This window comes from Armigeres subalbatus, chromosome 2, assembly GCF_024139115.2.
Source record: "Armigeres subalbatus isolate Guangzhou_Male chromosome 2, GZ_Asu_2, whole genome shotgun sequence".
Classification (NCBI taxonomy): Eukaryota; Metazoa; Arthropoda; class Insecta; order Diptera; family Culicidae; genus Armigeres; species Armigeres subalbatus.
The window spans coordinates 294477182-294499078 of NC_085140.1; the positions used below are offsets into that span (position 1 = coordinate 294477182).

General features: G+C 45.1%; 2 protein-coding genes across 10 annotated transcripts in view; one reads left to right on the top strand and one right to left on the bottom strand.

Annotated features, from left to right (window-relative positions):
• The window catches only part of LOC134212432 (6-phosphofructo-2-kinase/fructose-2,6-bisphosphatase 1-like), a 319297-nt gene that overhangs the window by 119229 nt on the left and 178171 nt on the right, over positions 1-21897 (top strand). The gene's annotated exons all lie outside the window — the stretch shown is intronic.
• The window catches only part of LOC134212433 (alpha-N-acetylgalactosaminidase), a 208515-nt gene that overhangs the window by 81534 nt on the left and 105084 nt on the right, over positions 1-21897 (bottom strand). Inside the window, exon 3 of one of the 8 annotated variants that reach the window (XM_062690292.1) lies at positions 19015-19043. The exons of the other annotated variants lie outside the window; for them this stretch is intronic. The gene's annotated coding sequence lies outside the window, so the exon portion shown is untranslated. The remainder of the gene's footprint in view (positions 1-19014; positions 19044-21897) is intronic. 8 annotated transcript variants of the gene reach the window in all.

A 21897-nucleotide genomic window follows, 5' to 3' on the forward strand; every position in this document is an offset into this window, starting at 1 on the left:
TGCAACACAGTGAAATTTTCAGAAGTGAAACAATTTGTGCTGCTTGGGTTCTCTGCCCCTGAAGGAAGCTTCCTTGTCTCTTAAAAGGAGGCTTCCCATCGTCTAAAAGGAGAGCTCCCAAACTTCTCAGATTCTTAAAAGAAGACTTTCGAGCCTTTTGAAAGGAGAATTTCCTGCCTCTTGAAAGGAGGTTTCCAGCCTTTTGAAAGGAGACTTCACAGCCTGGAGGCCTCCTTTCAAGAGGCCTGGAAGCCTCCTTTCAAGAGGCCTGGAAGCCTCCTTTCAAGAGGCCTGGAAGCCTCCTTTCAAGAGGCCTGGAAGCCTCCTTTCAAGAGGCCTGGAAGCCTCCTTTCAAGAGGCCTGGAAGCCTCCTTTCAAGAGGCCTGGAAGCCTCCTTTCAAGAGGCCTGGAAGCCTCCTTTCAAGAGGCCTGGAAGCCTCCTTTCAAGAGGCCTGGAAGCCTCCTTTCAAAAGGCCTGGAAGCCTCTTTTCAAGAGGCCTGGAAGGCTCCTTTCAAGAGGCCTGGAAGCCTCCTTTCAAGAGGCCTGGAAGCCTCCTTTCAAGAGGCCTGGAAGCCTCCTTTCAAGAGGCCTGGAAGCCTCCTTTCAAGAGGCCTGGAAGCCTCCTTTCAAGAGGCCTGGAAGCCTCCTTTCAAGAGGCCTGAGAGCCTCCTTTCAAGAGGCCTGGAAGCCTCCTTTCAAGAGGCCTGGAAGCCTCCTTTCAAGAGGCCTGGAAGCCTCCTTTCAAGAGGCCTGGAAGCCTCCTTTCAAGAGGCCTGGAAGCCTCCTTTCAAGAGGCCTGGAAGCCTCCTTTCAAGAGGCCTGGAAGCCTCCTTTCAAGAGGCCTGGAAGCCTCCTTTCAAGAGGCCTGGAAGCCTCCTTTCAAGAGGCCTGGAAGCCTCCTTTCAAGAGGCCTGGAAGCCTCCTTTCAAGAGGCCTGGAAGCCTCCTTTCAAGAGGCCTGGAAGCCTCCTTTCAAGAGGCCTGGAAGCCTCCTTTCAAGAGGCCTGGAAGCCTCCTTTCAAGAGGCCTGGAAGCCTCCTTTCAAGAGGCCTGGAAGCCTCCGTTCAAGAAACCCGGAAGCCGCCTTTCAAGAGGCCTGGAAGCCTCCTTTCAAGAGGCCTGGAAGCCTCCTTTCAAGAGGCCTGGAAGCCTCCTTTCAAGAGGCCTGGAAGCCTCCTTTCAAGAGGCCTGGAAGCCTCCTTTCAAGAGGCCTGGAAGCCTCCTTTCAAGAGGCCTGGAAGCCTCCTTTCAAGAGGCCTGGAAGCCTCCTTTCAAGAGGCCTGGAAGCCTCCTTTCAAGAGGCCTGGAAGCATCCTTTCAAGAGGCCTGGAAGCCTCCTTTCAAGAGGCCTGGAAGCCTCCTTTCAAGAGGCCTGGAAGCCTCCTTTCAAGAGGCCTGGAAGCCTCCTTTCAAGAGGCCTGGAAGCCTCCTTTCAAGAGGCCTGGAAGCCTCCTTTCAAGAGGCCTGGAAGCCTCCTTTCAAGAGGCCTGGAAGCCTCCTTTCAAGAGGCCTGGAAGCCTCCTTTCAAGAGGCCTGGAAGCCTCCTTTCAAGAGGCCTGGAAGCCTCCTTTCAAGAGGCCTGGAAGCCTCCTTTCAAGAGGCCTGGAAGCCTCCTTCCAAGAGGCCTGGAAGCCTCCTTCCAAGATGCCTGAAGCCTCCTTCCAAGATGCCTGAAGCCTCCTTTCAAGAGGCCTGGAAGCCTCCTTTCAAGAGGCCTGGAAGCCTCCTTTCAAGAGGCCTGGAAGCCTCCTTTCAAGAGGCCTGGAAGCCTCCTTTCAAGAGGCCTGGAAGCCTCCTTTCAAGAGGCCTGGAAGCCTCCTTTCAAGAGGCCTGGAAGCCTCCTTTCAAGAGGCCTGGAAGCCTCCTTTCAAGAGGCCTGGAAGCCTCCTTTCAAGAGGGCCTGGAAGCCTCCTTTCAAGAGGCCTGGAAGCCTCCTTTCAAGAGGCCTGGAAGCCTCCTTTCAAGAGGCCTGGAAGCCTCCTTTCAAGAGGCCTGGAAGCCTCCTTTCAAGAGGCCTGGAAGCCTCCTTTCAAGAGGCCTGGAAGCCTCCTTTCACTAGGCCTGGAAGCCTCCTTTCAGAAGTCCTGGAAGCCTTCTTTCAAGAGGCATGGAAGCCTCCTTTCAAGAGGACCGGAAGCCTCCTTTCAAGAGGCCTGGAAGCCTCCTTTTAAGAGGCCTAGAAGCCTCCTTTCAAGAGGCCTGGAAGCCTCCTTTCAAGAGGCCTGGAAGCCTCCTTTCAAGAGGCCTGGAAGCCTCCTTTCAAGAGGCCTGGAAGCCTCCTTTCAAGAGGCCTGGAAGCCTCCTTTCAAGAGGCCTGGAAGCCTCCTTTCAAGAGGCCTGGAAGCCTCCTTTCAAGAGGCCTGGAAGCCTCCTTTCAAGAGGCCTGGAAGCCTCCTTTCAAGAGGCCTGGAAGCCTCCTTTCAAGAGGCCTGGAAGCCTCCTTTCAAGAGGCCTGGAAGCCTCCTTTCAAGAGGCCTGGAAGCCTCCTTTCAAGAGGCCTGGAAGCCTCCTTTCAAGAGGCCTGGAAGCCTCCTTTCAAGAGGCCTGGAAGCCTCCTTTCAAGAGGCCTGGAAGCCTCCCTTCCAGAGCCCTGGAAGCCTCCTTTCAAGAGGCCTGGAAGCCTCCTTTCAAGAGGCCTGGAAGCCTCCTTTCAAGAGGCCTGGAAGCCTCCTTTCAAGAGGCCTGGAAGCCTCCTTTCAAGAGGCCTGGAAGCCTCCTTTCAAGAGGCCTGGAAGCCTCCTTTCAAGAGGCCTGGAAGCCTCCTTTCAAGAGGCCTGGAAGCCTCCTTTCAAGAGGCCTGGAAGCCTCCTTTCAAGAGGCCTGGAAGCCTCCTTTCAAGAGGCCTGGAAGCCTCCTTTCAAGAGGCCTGGAAGCCTCCTTTCAAGAGGCCTGGAAGCCTCCTTTCAAGAGGCCTGGAAGCCTCCTTTCAAGAGGCCTGGAAGCCTCCTTTCAAGAGGCCTGGAAGCCTCCTTTCAAGAGGCCTGGAAGCCTCCTTTCAAGAGGCCTGGAAGCCTCCTTTCAAGAGGCCTGGAAGCCTCCTTTCAAGAGGCCTGGAAGCCTCCTTTCAAGAGGCCTGGAAGCCTCCTTTCAAGAGGCCTGGAAGCCTCCTTTCAAGAGGCCTGGAAGCCTCCTTTCAAGAGGCCTGGAAGCCTCCTTCCAAGAGGCCTGGAAGCCTCCTTCCAAGAGGCCTGGAAGCCTCCTTCCAAGAGGCCTGGAAGCCTCCTTTCAAGGGGCCTGGAAGCCTCCTTCCAAGAGGCCTGGAAGCCTCCTTCCAAGAGGCCTGGAAGCCTCCTTCCAAGAGGCCTGGAAGCCTCCTTCCAAGAGGCCTGGAAGCCTCCTTCCAAGAGGCCTGGAAGCCTCCTTCCAAGAGGCCTGGAAGCCTCCTTCCAAGAGGCCTGGAAGCCTCCTTCCAAGAGGCCTGGAAGCCTCCTTCCAAGAGGCCTGGAAGCCTCCTTCCAAGAGGCCTGGAAGCCTCCTTCCAAGAGGCCTGGAAGCCTCCTTCCAAGAGGCCTGGAAGCCTCCTTCCAAGAGGCCTGGAAGCCTCCTTCCAAGAGGCCTGGAAGCCTCCTTCCAAGAGGCCTGGAAGCCTCCTTCCAAGAGGCCTGGAAGCCTCCTCCAAGAGGCCTGGAAGCCTCCTTCCAAGAGGCCTGGAAGCCTCCTTCCAAGAGGCCTGGAAGCCTCCTTCCAAGAGGCCTGGAAGCCTCCTTCCAAGAGGCCTGGAAGCCTCCTTCCAAGAGGCCTGGAAGCCTCCTTCCAAGAGGCCTGGAAGCCTCCTTCCAAGAGGCCTGGAAGCCTCCTTCCAAGAGGCCTGGAAGCCTCCTTCCAAGAGGCCTGGAAGCCTCCTTCCAAGAGGCCTGGAAGCCTCCTTCCAAGAGGCCTGGAAGCCTCCTTCCAAGAGGCCTGGAAGCCTCCTTCCAAGAGGCCTGGAAGCCTCCTTCCAAGAGGCCTGGAAGCCTCCTTCCAAGAGGCCTGGAAGCCTCCTTCCAAGAGGCCTGGAAGCCTCCTTCCAAGAGGCCTGGAAGCCTCCTTCCAAGAGGCCTGGAAGCCTCCTTCCAAGAGGCCTGGAAGCCTCCTTCCAAGAGGCCTGGAAGCCTCCTTTCAAGAGGCCTGGAAGCCTCCTTCCAAGAGGCCTGGAAGCCTCCTTCCAAGAGGCCTGGAAGCCTCCTTCCAAGAGGCCTGGAAGCCTCCTTCCAAGAGGCCTGGAAGCCTCCTTCCAAGAGGCCTGGAAGCCTCCTTCCAAGAGGCCTGGAAGCCTCCTTCCAAGAGGCCTGGAAGCCTCCTTCCAAGAGGCCTGGAAGCCTCCTTCCAAGAGGCCTGGAAGCCTCCTTCCAAGAGGCCTGGAAGCCTCCTTCCAAGAGGCCTGGAAGCCTCATTCCAAGAGGCCTGGAAGCCTCCTTCCAAGAGGCCTGGAAGCCTCCTTCCAAGAGGCCTGGAAGCCTCCTTCCAAGAGGCCTGGAAGCCTCCCTCCAAGAGGCCTGGAAGCCTCCTTCCAAGAGGCCTGGAAGCCTCCTTCCAAGAGGCCTGGAAGCCTCCTTCCAAGAGGCCTGGAAGCCTCCTTCCAAGAGGCCTGGAAGCCTCCTTCCAAGAGGCCTGGAAGCCTCCTTCCAAGAGGCCTGGAAGCCTCCTTCCAAGAGGCCTGGAAGCCTCCTTCCAAGAGGCCTGGAAGCCTCCTTCCAAGAGGCCTGGAAGCCTCCTTCCAAGAGGCCTGGAAGCCTCCTTCCAAGAGGCCTGGAAGCCTCCTTCCAAGAGGCCTGGAAGCCTCCTTCCAAGAGGCCTGGAAGCCGCCCTCGGTGGGGGCCGGAAGCCTCCCTCCGAGAGGCCTGGAAGCCTCCTTCCAAGAGGCCTGGAAGCCTCCTTCCAAGAGGCCTGGAAGCCTCCTTCCAAGAGGCCTGGAAGCCTCCTTCCAAGAGGCCTGGAAGCCTCCTTCCAAGAGGCCTGGAAGCCTCCTTCCAAGAGGCCTGGAAGCCTCCTTCCAAGAGGCCTGGAAGCCTCCTTCCAAGAGGCCTGGAAGCCTCCTTCCAAGAGGCCTGGAAGCCTTCTTCCAAGAGGCCTGGAAGCCTCCTTCCAAGAGGCCTGGAAGCCTCCTTTCAAGAGGCCTGGAAGCCTCCTTTCAAGAGGCCTGGAAGCCTCCTTTCAAGAGGCCTGGAAGCCTCCTTTCAAGAGGCCTGGAAGCCTCCTTTCAAGAGGCCTGGAAGCCTCCTTTCAAGAGGTCTGGAAGCCTCCTTTCAAGAGGCCTGGAAGCCTCCTTTCAAGAGGCCTGGAAGCCTCCTTTCAAGAGGCCTGGAAGCCTCCTTTCAAGAGGCCTGGGAGCCTCCTTTCAAGAGGCCTGGGAGCCTCCTTTCAAGAGGCCTGGAAGCCTCCTTTCAAGAGGCCTGGAAGCCTCCTTTCAAGAGGCCTGGAAGCCTCCTTTCAAGAGGCCTGGAAGCCTTCTTGCAAGCGGCCCGGCGGAAGCCTTCTTTCAAGAGGTACGGAAGCCTCGTTCCAAGTGGCTTGGAGGCCTCCTTTTAAGAGAATCGGAAGCTTTCTTTCAAAAAGCTCGAAAGGCTCCTTTCAAGAGGCTCGGAAGGGTCCTTTCAAAAGGCTCGGAAAGTTCCTTTCCAGAAGCTCGGAAGCATACTTTCAAGAGGTTTGGAAGCCTCCCTTCAAAAAGCTCGGAATTCTACTTTCAAGAGGCTTGGTAGCGTATTTTTAAGAGGCCCAGAAGTGTGCTTTCAAGATGCAAAGGAAACCTCCTTTTTAAGTGGCAAGAGAGCCGCCATTGAAGAGGCTAGGAAGTCTCTCTACAAGAGGTTCAGAAACCTCTTATCAAGATGCCCGGAAGCCTGCTTTCAAGGGGCCCGGAAGCCTTTTTTCAAGACACTCGGAAAACTTTTTTCAAAAAGCTCAGAAGGCTCCTTTCAAGAAGCTTGGAAGCTTACTTTCAAGTGGTTCGGAAGCCTCGTTTTAAGAGGCCGGAAGCCCACTTTCAAGAGGTCCGGTAGCTTTCTTTCAAGAGGCCTGGAAGCCTCCTTCCAAAAAGCTCGGAAGGCACCTTTCAAGTGGCTCAAAAGGTTCCTTTCAAAAGGCTCGGATAGTTCCTTTCAAGAGAAGTAGAAGCCTCGCTTCAAGAAGCTCGGAATTCTACCTTCAAGATGCTTGGAAGCTTACTTTCAATAGGCTCAGAAGCGTCCTTTCAATATGCAAAGCCTTTCTATAAGAGGCACAGAAGCCTCTTATCAAGAGGCGCGGAAGCCTACTTTCAAGAGATTCAGAAGGTCCTTTCAAGAGGTCCGGAAGTCTCCCTTCAAAGGGCTCGGAATTATTCTTTCAAGAGGCTTGGAAGCCTACTTTTAAGAAGGGGTACCTCAATAAATGCAAAAGTTCGAAGAGGTACCTATTAAGAAAAAGGTTGAGATCCGCTTTACTAGGTTAAAGAACGTTCGATACAATTTGTGATCAAATGGAACTGCTGAACAAAAATTGGGTTATCATTAATCTCTTTTACAATTATTCACTGGGGGGTTAGAAGCAAAGTGGTGTAAGTGACATTTTGGTCAAATTTGAGCTAACTACAGCGAAAAATGTATTGGTTTTAGAGCTTTAGGGCAATATGTTGATAGAATTTGTACGTTGTTTATAATAAATGTTTGACCCCCTCAACTGAAAGATTTCTGAGCATAAGATTTTCATTTCGATTTCAAATTAGCATTGAAATCAGCAATTTCCTTCAATTTTTCAAAATGTTTCTCGAAATTTTTATTAGTCGCATACAAATGGAAGTCAAAAGTATGATTATTGTTATCGCTTGTAATTCAGAAAACAACACATTCAGAACAATTAACCTTGACTGAAACCTGGCCGCATTAATGACTTTACCCAACACTAATTAGGTGTGTAATCGACACGCGTCTGCATCAGATACGCGAATGTATGTCACAGGAAACGTCGTTATGAAATGACGTCGCATGTGTACCTAGCTGCAACGCGTACAATGTGATTACAATTAATTTGGCACTTTTCGAATAAGCAGCTCGAAACGTACCCAATTAAACATCGCCATTTGCATACAAAAACATTCCCAAACGCAACTCGTTTTTTTGTCTACCGCGCTTTTTGTTTCACTTTGTGCAACCCTATACGACGCGACGACGACGGTTTTCAAGAGCCACACGTTCATTGCTCGTAATTGAAAAATTATGCTTGCTCATATGTTTACAAATGCATGGTGATGGTTGACCCGGCGAATAAATGCGGATTAGGCTGATTCAGTTTTGTGTAAAAAGCATGGAGTTTGTTTTGCCTATGCGTTTTATTTAATCTACAACAAATATATTGCAAACTACTGATTCTTCTAAATGAAAAATGATATTTTTATATACAGAGAATGGCCGATGATTGCTCTAATATTAGAACAGAATTTTTCGCTTAATAGTTCCATTTTATCGAAACTGGTTTATTTGTCACAAACTTGCACTGGTTTGAATTTTATTCAAACGTCACTGTCATTTATATACTTTGCCCCTTCTCCTTAAAATAATTAATTATGTTCGTGTTTTTTCACTTTAATGCTAACGAATTTTCCATGGTTTTAAATTAAATTCGATACAAACATTTGAACTTATAGTAGCAGCTTTCAAATAACGGTTTAATAAAAAATAGAGATATAACTTTCATGTAATTTGGAGACATGCTATACTTCAAGTCCTTCTAAGTTTATTTTTGTTTCAATCTCATGTAAACATCATATGCATTTTCGCTATTTCGCGCGTGCTAATGACTGCTGCTGATGCGATGCGTTGCGCATCCGAGGTGGTCACACATCCCAGTTCAGCGGGTCGTGCCCAGGTTTGTACCATGGCTGGCCTCTGTCTAGCTTGGCAAGGGAGTATACGCACGCTGCATCATATAGCCCATCACTGCGACGTATCATAATAATCAATTGCAACTTTGCACCAGACGCAGCAGCGTCCGAAGGCGATGGAGCGTAAGGTAGCGAAGCGGTCATTAGTCTCGTCAATTTAAATGGCGTGTTGTTGAGTGTTTATGGCCATTGAAGCTTCTGTGGATGGGAGGAATCATAACGGGGGACCGGGCGGGGGACCTGACCACCCAACTAGTGGAGAAGAAGCGTTTTGAACGAACGGCGCGAAAGTAAGAGTGATTTTTTGAGCCACGGATAACCTACTTGTGGGGGACAATGTTGGTCGGTGCGGGAGTCACGAATGTTTGTACTTTAATTTATGGCTAATTTAGGTCAAAACAGCAGTAAGCTTGTTATATTTAATTGGTGGAAATGTTTTGTAAACATTTTGTGGCTCCGAGAATGTTAATCTGGACGGTAATTCTCCGGTATTAAAAACTGTGCAATTATGTTGGATTGAGTGACAGACCTACATAAAACATTGAGTTACAATCATTAATCACACATGAAAGAACTCAGATCACACAGTTTATCTCACTTGAGATGACTAAGTCCTGCTAAAGGAGCGATTGTAGAACAAGCATTGAAATGGGTGCTATATTGTTGCTTATCATGCTATCCCTCAAATATCTAAAATGTATCGACCATCGACATAGTCACCAATATCGAAATATAGAACATAGACATATAGACATGTCCATCAACACACATCTCACGCAAGGTAACGATGGATTCAAACGCCAACATTTACTATTTCTATGCGCATTCACTATGGCTAATAATTATACCCCTGAGGGTTTCGCCTATTTTTGTTGTGAACTGAGTATTTTCGCATCATCTGTAGCTGAACCCACCAGTACCGAATCGCACTTACCGGTCCAACAATTATTCTGTTTCATATTTCGCAAGTGTCGATGTCTGTTCAGGGGACCCCGCGTACGAACGCTTTGTAGCTACGTACGTGGTAGGTTAAACCTCCCGGCAAAACGCAACCAAGAACCTAACCTGACCCCTTGCAATTGTATGGAAGGTTGTGCGCTGCGCGGTGGTAGATAATGGTGACGATGATGGTCACACGACCGCAGCGCTACCCCGGCGGTCTTGGCGGGTAAGTAGCCCTAAGAGTTATAACGTTTTTGAGACGGCGAAGCCCCATTCGATGTGGATGTTGACAATGTAGTGCGAAAAATGGTTCCCACACTTGAGATTGCATCGTCACCGATGTTTGTTGATTGCAAAACAGAGCACGCCGCAGATCGGTGTGGGGGACGACGGGTACTTCCTTTAGTGCGAAATTTATGATCTCTAGTGGGTCTCTAGCAGGGAGTGAGTGGTTTGGAACGAATGGAGGACAATGGTCGTTGCTATTTGGTAATGTCTTTAACGCTAAACTGGAATAGAGCAAATATGTACTTTAAAGCGAGTAGTTGGCAGTGGAATGGGTAGATTATAATCGATAGATCATATCGAATGCTGCAACCGGATGCAATTTTCTGCAATGTTGACCTTGCAAGTCACAAGATTGTGGAAGAAAAATAGTTGACATTAATGACGTAACCTTGTTACGCCAAATAACAACAAACGAGCAGTGTTGGTAAAATCTGGGACTTACAAAAATGAAAAAAAAAGTGTAACGTCATCTGCTTCCAGACAATCACTGTCACAAAATTTCAGATGCAGCCAGTATCTTTTAATATCTTTAAAAATCATTATGGAAATAAAGTTTCAAATTGTGCTTCTATTGTGCTCAGAAGAATCAACCTGAAACTCAATCATTGGGCCTCGTACAAATTTGTGATTAGAAAGTTGAGAAGTTAGAAAATATTACGCATGATATTTTCAAATAATTTCCATAAGAAATGGCATGAAATTCATCTCAATTTTCACTAGATTTATTTTCTGAATTTTCTCCGAATGGGGTTGAGGGAGTGGCGGGGGATATATTGCCGTGGCATATTTTTCATTCCACCTATTGGAAAGACAATTAATCCTGGAAAGTGAAGCAAAAGGAGTTGCTTTTGAACTTATCTGAAATCGGGAAGATTCCAAACGTGCTTTGAACAGACCAGAATCGGCTTAGTACATTTACGATCATGACATAGAGTACGTTAAGAGGCGCGACAATATTTCTGACTCTCATTCACGACTATAAAAAAATAGTATTGACGCTCCTTTCTATTAGACCTGTGCGCGCATTGAAAATTTACCTGCGACGGAGTGATATATCTTTTTTAGCCAGCGGCGGCGGCGTGGCGGCGTCACGCCTTTGGTAATCGGCGGCAGCGGCATGGTGGCGTGGGTCGGTGCGAACTGATTTCAAGCGTCGAAAATTCTCGGAAATTTCTTCAGAAGCTCTTTAACGAGTTCTGGAAGATTCTCTAGGAATTCCTCAGGAAGTACCTCTACGAATTCCTCCGGAAGTACCTCTAGGAAATCCGCCAGAAGTACCTCTAGGAATTCCTCAGGAAGTTCCTCTAGGAATTTTTCCGGAAGTTCCTTTAGGAATTCCTCAGGAAGTTCCTTTAAGAATTTCTCCGGAAGTTCCTTTAGGAGTTCCTGCGGAAGTTCCTTTAGGAATTCCTGCGGAAGTTCCTTTGAGAACTCCTGCGGAAGTTCCTTTAGGAATTCCTGCAGAAGTTCCTTTAGGCATTCCTGCGGAAGTTCCTTTAGGAATTCCTGCTCAAGTTCTTTTAGGAATTCCTGCGGAAGTTGCTTTAGGAATTCCGGCAGAAGTTCCTTTAGGAATTCCGGCAGAAGTTCCTTTAGGAATTCCGGCAGAAGTTCCTTTAGTTCCTTCAGGAATTCCTGCGGAAGTTCCTTCAGGAATTCCTGCGGAAGTTCCTTTAGGAATTCCTGCGGAAGTTCCTTTAGGAATTCCTGCGGAAGTTCCTTTAGGAATTCCTGCGGAAGTTCCTTTAGGAATTCCTGCGGAAGTTCCTTTAGGAATTCCTGCGGAAGTTCCTTTAGGAATTCCTGCGGAAGTTCCTTTAGGAATTCCTGCGGAAGTTCCTTTAGGAATTCCTGCGGAAGTTCCTTTAGGAATTCCTGCGGAAGTTCCTTTAGGAATTCCTGCGGAAGTTCCCTTAGGAATTCCTGCGGAAGTTCCTGTAGGAATTCCTGCGGAAGTTCCTGTAGGAATTCCTGCGGAAGTTCCTGTAGGAATTCCTGCGGAAGTTCCTGTAGGAATTCCTGCGGAAGTTCCTGTAGGAATTCCTGCGGAAGTTCCTGTAGGAATTCCTGCGGAAGTTCCTGTAGGAATTCCTGCGGAAGTTCCTGTAGGAATTCCTGCGGAAGTTCCTGTAGGAATTCCTGCGGAAGTTCTTTTAGGAATTCCTGCGGAAGTTCTTTTAGGAATTCCTGCGGAAGTTCTTTTAGGAATTCCTGCGGAAGTTCCTTTAGGAATTCCTGCGGAAGTTTCTTTAGGAATTCCTGCGGAAGCTCCTTTAGGAATTCCTGTGGAAGCTCCTTTCGAAATTCCTGCGGAAGTTCGTTTAGGAATTCCGGCAGAAGTTCCTTTAGGAATTCCGGCAGAAGTTCCTTTAAGAATTCCCCCAGAAGATTCTTTACGAATTGCTACGGAATTTTCCTTTAGGAATTCCTGCGGAAGTTCCTTTAGGAATTCCTGCGGATGTTCCTGTAGGAATTCCTGCGGAAGTTCCTGCTGGAATTCCCGCGGAAGTTCTTTTAGGAATTCCTGCGGAAGTTCCTTTAGGAATTCCTGCGGAAGTTCCTTTAAGAATTCCTGCGGAAGTTCCTTTAGGAATTTTTGCGGAAGTTCCTTTAGGAATTCCTCAGGAAGTTCTTTTAGGAATTCCTGCGGAAGTTCCTTTAAGAATTCCTGCGGAAGTTCCTTTAGGAATTCCTGCGGAAGTTCCTTCAGGAATTCCTGCGGAAGTTCCTTTAGAAATTCCTGCGGAAGTTCCTTTGAGAACTCCTGCGGAAGTTCCTTTAGGAATTCCTGCAGAAGTTCCTTTAGGAATTCCTGCGGAAGTTCTTTTAGGAATTCCTGCGGAAGTTCCTTTAGGAATTCCGGCAGAAGTTCCTTTAGGATTCCGGCAGAAGTTACTTTAGGAATTCCGGCGGAAGTTCCTTTAGGAATTCCTGCGGAAGTTCCTTTAGGAATTCCTGCGGAAGTTCCTTTAGGAGTTCCTGCGGAAGTTCCTTTAGGAATTCCTGCGGAAGTTCCTTTAGGAATTCCTGCGGAAGTTCCTTTAGGAATTCCTGCGGAAGTTCCTTTGGGAATTCCTGCGCAAGTTCCTTCAGGATTTCCTGCGCAAGTTCTTTTAGGAATTCCTGCGCAAGTTTCTTTAGGAATTCCTGCGGAAGTTCTTTTAGGAATTCCTGCGGAAGTTCATTTGGGAATTCCTGCGGAAGTTTTTTTAGGATTTCCTGCGGAAGTTCCTTTGACAACTCCTGCGGAAGTTCCTTTAGGAATTCCTGCGGAAGTTCCTTTAGGAATTCCTGCGGAAGTTCCTTTAGGAATTCCTGCGGAAGTTCCTTTAGGAATTCCTGCGGAAGTTCCTTTAGGAATTCCTGCGGAAGTTCCTTTAGGAATTCCTGCGGAAGTTCCTTTAGGAATTCCTGCGGAAGTTGCTTTGGGAATTCCTGCGCAAGTTCCTTCAGGATTTCCTGCGCAAGTTCTTTTAGGAATTCCTGCGCAAGTTCCTTTAGGAATTCCTGCGGAAGTTCTTTTAGGAATTCCTGCGGAAGTTCCTTTGGGAATTCCTCCGGAACTTTTTTTAGGAATTCCTGCGGAAGTTCCTTTAGAAATTCCTGCGGAAGTTCCTTTGAGAACTCCTGCGGAAGTTCCTTTAGGAATTCCTGCAGAAGTTCCTTTAGGAATTCCTGCGGAAGTTCCTTTAGGAATTCCTGCGGAAGTTCTTTTAGGAATTCCTGCGGAAGTTCCTTTAGGAATTCCTGCGGAAGTTCCTTTAGGAATTCCGGCAGAAGTTCCTTTAGGAATTCTTCCAGAAGTTCCTTTAGGAATTCTTCCGGAAGTTCTTTAAGGAATTCTTCCGGAAGTTCCTTTAGGAATTGCTGCGGAAGTTCCTTTAGGAATTGCTGCGGAAGTTCTTTTAGGAATTCCTGCGGAAGTTCCTTTAGGAATTCCTGCGTAAGTTCCTTTAGGAATTCCTGCGCAAAATCTTCTTGGAACTCCTGCGCAAGTTCCTTTAGGAATTCCTCCGGAAGTTCCTTTAGGAATTCCTGTGGAAGTTCCTTTAGGAATTCCTGTGGAAGTTCCTTTAGGAATTCCTGTGGAAGTTCCTTTAGGAATTCCTGTGGAAGTTCCTTTAGGAATTCCTGTGGAAGTTCCTTTAGGAATTCCTGCGGAAGTTCCTTTAGGAATACCTGCGGAAGTTCCTTTAGGAATTCCTGCGGAAGTTCCTTTAGGAATTCCTGCGGAAGTTCCTTTAGAAATTTCTGCGGAAGTTCCTTTAAGAATTCCTGCTGAAGTTACTTTAGGAATTCCTGCGGAAGTTCCTTTAGGAATTCCTGCGGAAGTTCCTTTAGGAATTCCTGCGGAAGTTCCTTTAGGAATTCCTGCGGAAGTTCCTTTAGGAATTCCTGCGGAAGTTCCTTTAGGAATTCCTGGAAGTTCCTTCAGGAATTCCTGCGGAAGCTCCTTTAAGAATTCCTGCGGAATTCCTGCGGAAGTTCCTTTAGGAATTCCTGCGGCGGAAGTTCCTTTAGGCATTCCTGCGGAAGTTCCTTTAAGAATTCCTGCGGCGGAAGTTCCTTTAGGAATTCCTGCGGCGGAAGTTCCTTTAGGAATTCCTGCGGCGGAAGTTCCTTTAGGAATTCCTGTATGGAAGTTTCTTTAGGAATTCCTGCGGCGGAAGTTCCTTTAGGAATTCCTGCGGCGGAAGTTCCTTTAGGAATTCCTGCGGCGGAAGTTCCTTTAGGAATTCCTGCGGCGGAAGTTCCTTTAGGAATTCCTGCGGCGGAAGTTCCTTTAGGAATTCCTGCGGCGGAAGTTCCTTTAGGAATTCCTGCGGCGGAAGTTCCTTTAGGAATTCCTGCGGCGGAAGTTCCTTTAGGAATTCCTGCGGCGGAAGTTCCTTTAGGAATTCCTGCGGCGGAAGTTCCTTTAGGAATTCCTGCGGCGGAAGTTCCTTTAGGAATTCCTGTGGAAGTTCCTTTAGGAATTCCTGCGGAAGTTCCTTTAGGAATTCCTGCGGAAGTTCCTTTAGGAATTCCTGCGGAAGTTCCTCTAGGAATTCCTGCGCAAGTTCCTTTAGGAATTCCTGCGCAAGTTCCTTTAGGAATTCCTGCGGAAGTTCCTTTAGGAATTCCTGCGGAAGTTCCTTTAGGAATTCCTGCGGAAGTTCCTTTAGGAATTCCTGCGGAAGTTCCTTTAGGAATTCCTGCGGAAGTTCCTTTAGGAATTCCTGTGGAAGTTCCTTTAGGAATTCCTGCGGAAGTTCCTTTAGGAATTCCTGCGGAAGTTCCTTTAGGAAGTTCCTTTAGGAATTCCTGCGGAAGTTCCTTTAGGAATTCCTGCGGAAGTTCCTTTAGGAATTCCTGCGGAAGTTCCTTTAGGAATTCCTGCGGAAGTTCCTTTAGGAATTCCTGCGGAAGTTTCTTTAGGAATTCTTGCGGAAGTTCCTTTAGGAATTCCTGCGGAAGTTCCTTTAGGAATTTCTGCAGAAGTCTTTTAGGAATTCCTGGGGAAGTTCCTTTTGGAATTCCTGCGGAAGTTCCTTTAGGAATTCCTTCGGAAGCTCTTTAGGAATTCCTGCGGATGATTCACTAGGAGTTCCGTCGGAAGTTCCATCAGGAATCGGTTGGGATGTTCCTCCAGGAATTCTTCGAGAAGCTTCTCGAGGAACTCCTCAAAAGTTTCATAAACATTCTTCCAGAAATTCCTAAGGAAAATGGGTTCCGTAGCGTAGTTGGCTGCACGTTCGCCTTACAAGCGAATGGTCATGTGTTCGATTCCCAGCCTCTCCACAAACCCTCGTCAGTCGTCGGATCCGCAGCCCATACGGTGGCGTTTTGGGGTACGCGCCTTTCCGTCACAGCTTCCTGATGACGACTGACAACTTGTTCTTCTCGGAGGCATTCCTCCAACGATACCCGGATAAATGGCAACCGAACAATGCAACGATTATTTGATACATGACATGGACAAACGGACACAATGGACTCACGATGAGGTGGACTGGCGACGACAATAGTAATAAGTAATGGAAATCTAAAAATAGATTCTGTGTGGATTCTGTACAGCAGAATATCACAGTAGATCTCGGCACAGTTGCGGGTTAGTAACATAGAGTGCCTAACAAATTAAGAAAAGGAATAAAAAATCCAAGGAACTTTCTTCGCGAATTTCTCCGGAAGGTCATTCAAAAATTCCTCGGGAGGTTTCTCCAGGAATTCCTCCAAAAGTTTTCCCAAGAATTCCTCCTGAAGTCCCTCCGGAAGTTCCTCCATGATTTTTTTTAGGATTTGCTTCAGGAATAAATCCGGAAGTTCTTCCAGAAATTCTTGCGAAGATTCCATTGTTTTTAAAGCTAGATATTACATATATTCCATCATAACAACTATCAGTAAATAAGTAATCGAACAAAAAAACATTTATTTTATTTAATTAATTGTGACAACGTTATCAAATTTATGTTCTCACTATTACCCCGGTGGTCAAAACACAATTGTAACAGCTGCAGTTATTTATGTCATTGATATAATTAAGTTATGATTGTGAGGCTGGACACTTTTTCCTAACTTACTGAAAAAAATATAATGTTTAAATGATTAATTCTTAAATTATGCTCATTGAAGTGAATTCCAAACTTATACGAAATGAATTAGTCTGATCTATTCTAATGATCACTGCTGAGTGGATCAGTTTACACCAATTGAATTAAATTAATATTTATATCATTTAAAAGTAATATGACTGATTGGCAGTCGTTAGATTACATCATTTGCAATCGTCATTATATCAGGTGATGGCATAACATACTGTATTACAAGATCACAAATTGCATACGGAGTACATATTGTTTTCGATTATTATTTCCCATAAAGCTCTACCGGTACCGGCATGATCGCCCGGATACATGCAGTGAATATCGAAAAAGCATGGTAAACCAAAATAAACCAATAACAACCGGCCACACAGCATTGGTTAGTCGCTAAAAAAATACTACTGCAAAAATCGTAGACACCACCAGCGGAATAAATTACCATTTCAAATAATTTTACACGTGCTTCCACGCGCCAACTACGAGGATAAAACAAAATTGCACGCCCATCGTCACATCGATCGGCGCAAAACGGCTCCATCAATAAGTGGTAGATTTTATGTTTTGGAAGCCAGCCGGGGTGCCGCCTTTTATTAGTAATGCACCGGGCGGTGGTGCTTTCTCAGAAGCTACGGGACTTATGGCGATAGTTAGTCAACCGTACAAACGTCGTTCGATTTGTTATTGCCCAAGTAGTAATTCAGTGGGTTTGCTTCCTTCATGCGATTATTTTCCGGAGTAGAATTTGTTCACACGATACAGGTTGTTATTTTTACCAACTGACCTTTCAACACATTTTTACCCAGATTTAGATTTCTAGGAATGCTGTAATTGTCAATTTTAATTATCAACATATCGTCAAAATATCAAAATATAAGGTTCGCCAGTAATATATTTTCTCCTGCAGAATTTAGGGTAATTTTTTTTTTGAAAATAATAAATGAAAGCAAAAAAAAAATACTCAAACGAATGAGTTTCTTATATTTACTTCTTTTTACTGCCTCTATAATGCACGTAAAAAGCATCATCTAAAGGGTAATTTAATAAGTTTTTTGTCTGATGCCGAACTAAATCAACTAAATCGAACAATAATATTTAAAAACAATACTACGTCAAATGCTCGAGAAACTAAAATGAGGAACAATGCCGCCCGTTTCAACGAGTAATCGCCAGTTGAAAGATGGGCCATGCTTTGGAATTCGTTGTAAATTACGTTATAGAAGACAATCAATTGCTGAATGCTAATCGAAGTTTTGCGTGTTGGTTGCGGGAATCAGTTGCACAGGAGATAATAATAGTGAACAGCACTACAAGTAAGTCGATTACTGAACGAGGTAAACCTTGTCAAACAAGTAGGGTTTTTTAATCGTGGGAATCCAACAATGTGTGATCCATCGGAAGGGTCGTAGGGATTGATGGGAAGAAGTTTCTCAGAAATATGCATAGCGAGGGAACCAGTCCTGCTAATTATACCAAATTGTTGGTCAATAAATTGTGCTTATGCAATAATATTTGTACTGTTTCAAAGAATCAGACTAATTTTAAGCATCAAACATGAACATCTACATCGTACATACATGTAGCAAATGGTTCTACAAGTTATTGTTCAATTGAAAAGTATAAAGTGCAATTAATTAAAAATTTGGAATGTTTTTCTGTTGCCGTATTTCGTAGATGATTGAAACTTGGGCGCTTCATTTGTACATATTTCATTTTTTGCCTTTCTCGTATACTAAGTATACCTAAAGGCTATATGATCACCCTAAAACCTATCTCTTGATAGAAAACTCGGAGACCCATAGTGTTATACATATACATAGTGGATTAGCTCGATGAATTGAGGTTATGTCTGTTTGTGTGTATGTATGTGTCAAAAAACAAAAATGTAGGCGCACTTTTTAGAACTTATCATTGATCGATTTTCTCGCAACAGGTTTCGTTCGACAGAGAATTCCATTGTTTGCTATTGAAAATTGGCCAAATTGGACTATAGACTTAAAAGTTATGGCCAAAATACTATTTTTATACACAAAACATGAGGAAACACCAACACCGATGGATGGATTAATCAGGGTTTCTCAAACAGAGTTGTTGAAATGGTAGTACATATTTAAAATGAGTCTTATTTGTTTGAATTATTTGATGTATGGAAGGTTGACTAAAAATGACGTTGAGGGGAAAATACAAGACATGAAGAATTATCTTGCATATATGTAGTTGAGGTTTAATTAACTTTGCTAATAAAGCATAGTGATGTCTTCGGCAAACTGCCCATGATTTCATAGTTGACGTATCAACCATTCGACATTTCTGCGAACTTGATTTATTACGCGTTTACTAAAGTAATTCAATCGCTGCAACATCAATACGTTGCTTGTTCTAGACCTCATTTAAGAACTTACGGGTCAAAATGTTTTAAAAGTGCAATGTTTGTTCCTAAATTATTCGAAATACGTGCGGAAGTGCAATGGTTGTTACGTCAACTATGAGATCATGGGCAGCAAAGGTGTATACTAATTATTGGGTGCCAATTGTATCCTATTCATTTGTCTGTTTAAAAATAGTTTTGGCATTTCAAGTCGGCCACATTGAGAATCTTCTCTTCCCATTGCCATTTAGAGCCATATTCTTCCACCCCAGCATCGCACAGCTGGACATAACGAATCGCACCTTTGGGTCATTCCTCTCCACCGGATAATTATCGCCGATGCAGGAACAAACGATCCAACTAACCTACCCCAGAGGCACGGGGCATAAACCACCATCAGTTTATCAGATCGTAGCTCTTTAACAGGTGTTTAAGTGGGTACCCGAGGAAGCCAACTGCAAAAAAAAAAGAATCGTGTGAAACGATCACAGCTATCCATACACATGGCAGCACAGTTCCCTATCACATGCATTGCATTGTTTTGATGGCATTAAATTGCATGTCTTCTTGTTGGGTGGTCCGGTCGGTAGAGGGGCGATGGCGTGAGGGAGAGTTGTGAACATACAAACAATGCATGTTAGTGATAGGTACTTAAATACCGCACATGTTTATGATCTTAATGTTAGAATAGTTGAGCGAGTGATGATGCAAGCCCAAGAGCCGTCGGGTCGCGTCGTATCGGCATGCTGATCGGTATCTGGTAGACAGTGAATGGGTCGAGTGGTCATTGGTCAGCAGGCATCTGATTAAAAAAGCCGAACAATGTGGAAAAATAAATGACTATACACAAATAGTAATATCAGTTTGCAAATCAGGGGAAGAATTAATTCATTGATTGATAACAGTTCTTTTCATATTTTCAGCAAAATTTGAAAATGCAATTTTTTTTTGACATTTGCCAGTACGAGCTAAGATACAAACTTTCACGTTATATTTACCTATTTAAGATGGTTGATTTAGTCAGTACCTGAAATAGAGAGGAAATCAATCATTATTAGTCTCACTAGAAAAATGGGGTAACGTGTAATAGTAGGGTAAGACGGTATAATATGCCCCCCCCTAAGGCAATACCTTGATAACTTTTTATTTTTCAATGATATTTATGCAAACTTTGTGTTATTTGGTAGTCCAAAAAGTCGCAAATGTATTGCCTGTGAGTAGTCATATAAAAATATTTCAGAGAACACGTAATAAAGCATTTTTGAAAAGTCGTGAAAAAATGGATTTCACCAAGTGCCTGGGCAATACGCCCCACCCTCACCAAAGACGTTTGATAGCCCTTCATTAGTATCTTATCAATCCCATATTAAAAATGTTACAAATCCTTATGTGCTTGACATTAAAAAACTAACATAAGTCCATTTAAGCAGGTTTGAATTACATTTCAATAGTTTCCATATAATTTGAAAGCAACTGCTGCAAGCTCGCCGCGCTTGTGTCCAGTTGGTAAGGGCATATTGTCCTGCCTACACTGGGGCGTTTTGACCAGTGAAACATATTTTTGAAAAACGTTACATTTTTGAAGATGGAAGCAATTTTATATCATATTAACCACTGAGAAAAGTTATTTTGTTGCCCAACTGAGTGTTCCAGTGCAAGTTTTGCGGACAGTATGCAAGCATCGCTCCAGAATGTTGAACAAACAAACATTGAAAGTTACATCAAAATTGTAACTTTCTGTATTTTTCTTTTATTTTTATTACGTAATACAAAAATACTCCCATATTCACATAGGATGATGGTTTTACAAATATTTATAGGTTCCAACTAATTTTGACCCTTAGTAAGTTATAGTTTTCTAGAAATCAAAGTGGGGCGTTTTGGCCAGGTGGGGCGCATTATACCGTTTTACCCTAATATGCTCATGCACTCTGCCTCTGCCGTCACTTTTTCAGATTACGGCAATACTGTCATCGAAGAGATACTTTCAGATACAAGATAGAAGCTTATCCGGAATAAGGAATTTTACCGAAAAACTAATAAAACTTTTTTACTTTCATAAAAAATCTTTAAGAAAACTGATAAGTTTTTCGATGTTATCAATTTATACCTTTATTTTTTATCTCCCACCCCTTTCATTATCGAAAGGTCAGTGGGACGAAAGAAGAAATTAATATTTGTTCCGGCCTAATCCGGAAAAATTCCCAAATATTGTTATACAAAGGATAATCGCGGGAATCAATATATTTTTGTAGTCTCCAAATGAAACAACTTGGTTCAAGTCATTGGCTAGCTGCTACCTCGAAGTTTTGGTGCTTTTACTCATTTTATGAAAAAGCATCCTTTTGTTAATGGAAAATTGGGACAGAATGGGTCGCCACCCTGAATGATAAGTTCCATGCGGGTTGAGAAACATTCCATGCAACTTATGTAATAATTCATGGAAGAACTTTCGATTCCATTTTTTCCAAAACAAAACACCAGAACAACACACATTTTCTCTTGTGAGAGTGGCCGCACCCAAAAATGAATTGAGCTAGAGAAGACCCATAAGATACGAACCGCATATCATTAAATTTTTCAATCTACATCTCTCCTTGTCAAATATTGTGTATGGAATATCTGAAAATTATTTATTTAATAATATTTAATATTTCACATTTCACTCCGCCCTTATTTAAGAGCGTTGCCTTCAAGGTTGACGTTATTTTAGATAAAATTTTAAAAAACTATTTCATCTTCTTTATTCTTCTTTATTGTCATTACATCCCACATTGCCGCCTCGCAGCTTAGTGTTCATTAAGCACTTGCACAGTTATTAAAAACGAGGTTTCTATGCCAAGTTACAATTTCTGCATTGACCGGCACCGGGAATGGAATGAAATCGAACAGTGCGCAGAACTCGTTGAAGTGTGCTGAGATAAACCGTATGGGGTCGTGCATGCCATAATTGTATGATCGACCTTCTAGCTGGAGTATGTTCCTAGACCGGAGTGTCCGCTCCGGAGTCCGGGGCATAGAAGTTCAGTTGATTCAGGATTTCAGGGCAGTCAGTCTCGTCGGTTTAAATTTTTGCAACGAACGCCGCATGAGTGATAGATCGCCTTTGTTCGAGGGTCTCTAGACCGAGCAATTGGCAGCGTTCTACATAAGGGGGAGGTTTGTTGGATCATTCCATGGAAGATTGCGTAAGGCGTACCGAACAAATCTTCTTTGAACGGCCTCTAATCTTGTAATCCAGGAAGAATGGTATTGACCAGATTACCGAGCCGAATTCTAATATTGACCGAACAAGTGAGCAATATAGAGCCTTAAGGCAAAGAGGATCATGAAACTCGTCAGCAATTTTAAAAATAAAACCAAGTTGTCTGTTGGCTCTTGCGACGATATCTACATAATGCTGCTTGAAGGACAAACTGGAATCCAGAATTATACCCAGGTCACGTACACTGCTGGTACGCTGCAGATTTGTATCGTGCATCACGTATTGGTAGAGTAGTATTCCCGTAACACGGCAGATCACTTTGACGTAGTGTGTTGCGGTGTAAGATCTACTAAACAGAGCCCTAGCTTAATCCATTTTTCTAGCTAGGGCAATAAGTTGTGGTAATTAAGGATTCATCGTATTTAGTCCCCGCTACCAACAGCAGTCTCAGAAATAAAACATAATTAATGTTACCTTGCAGACAGTTGAAAGACTCGAATTCCTCTTGTTTGAGGCTAAACTGTATGCAGCGGAAACAACTTTTCAAGCAATTAGTTAAAAAACCTCGGTACCCGGTCCTAGGCTGAACTGACTGCTGGAAAAATCGAGTTAGGGGTTTAAATACGTACTAACTCTTCATGGACTGGTGAAAAATGGTAGTGAGAGGAACACACGG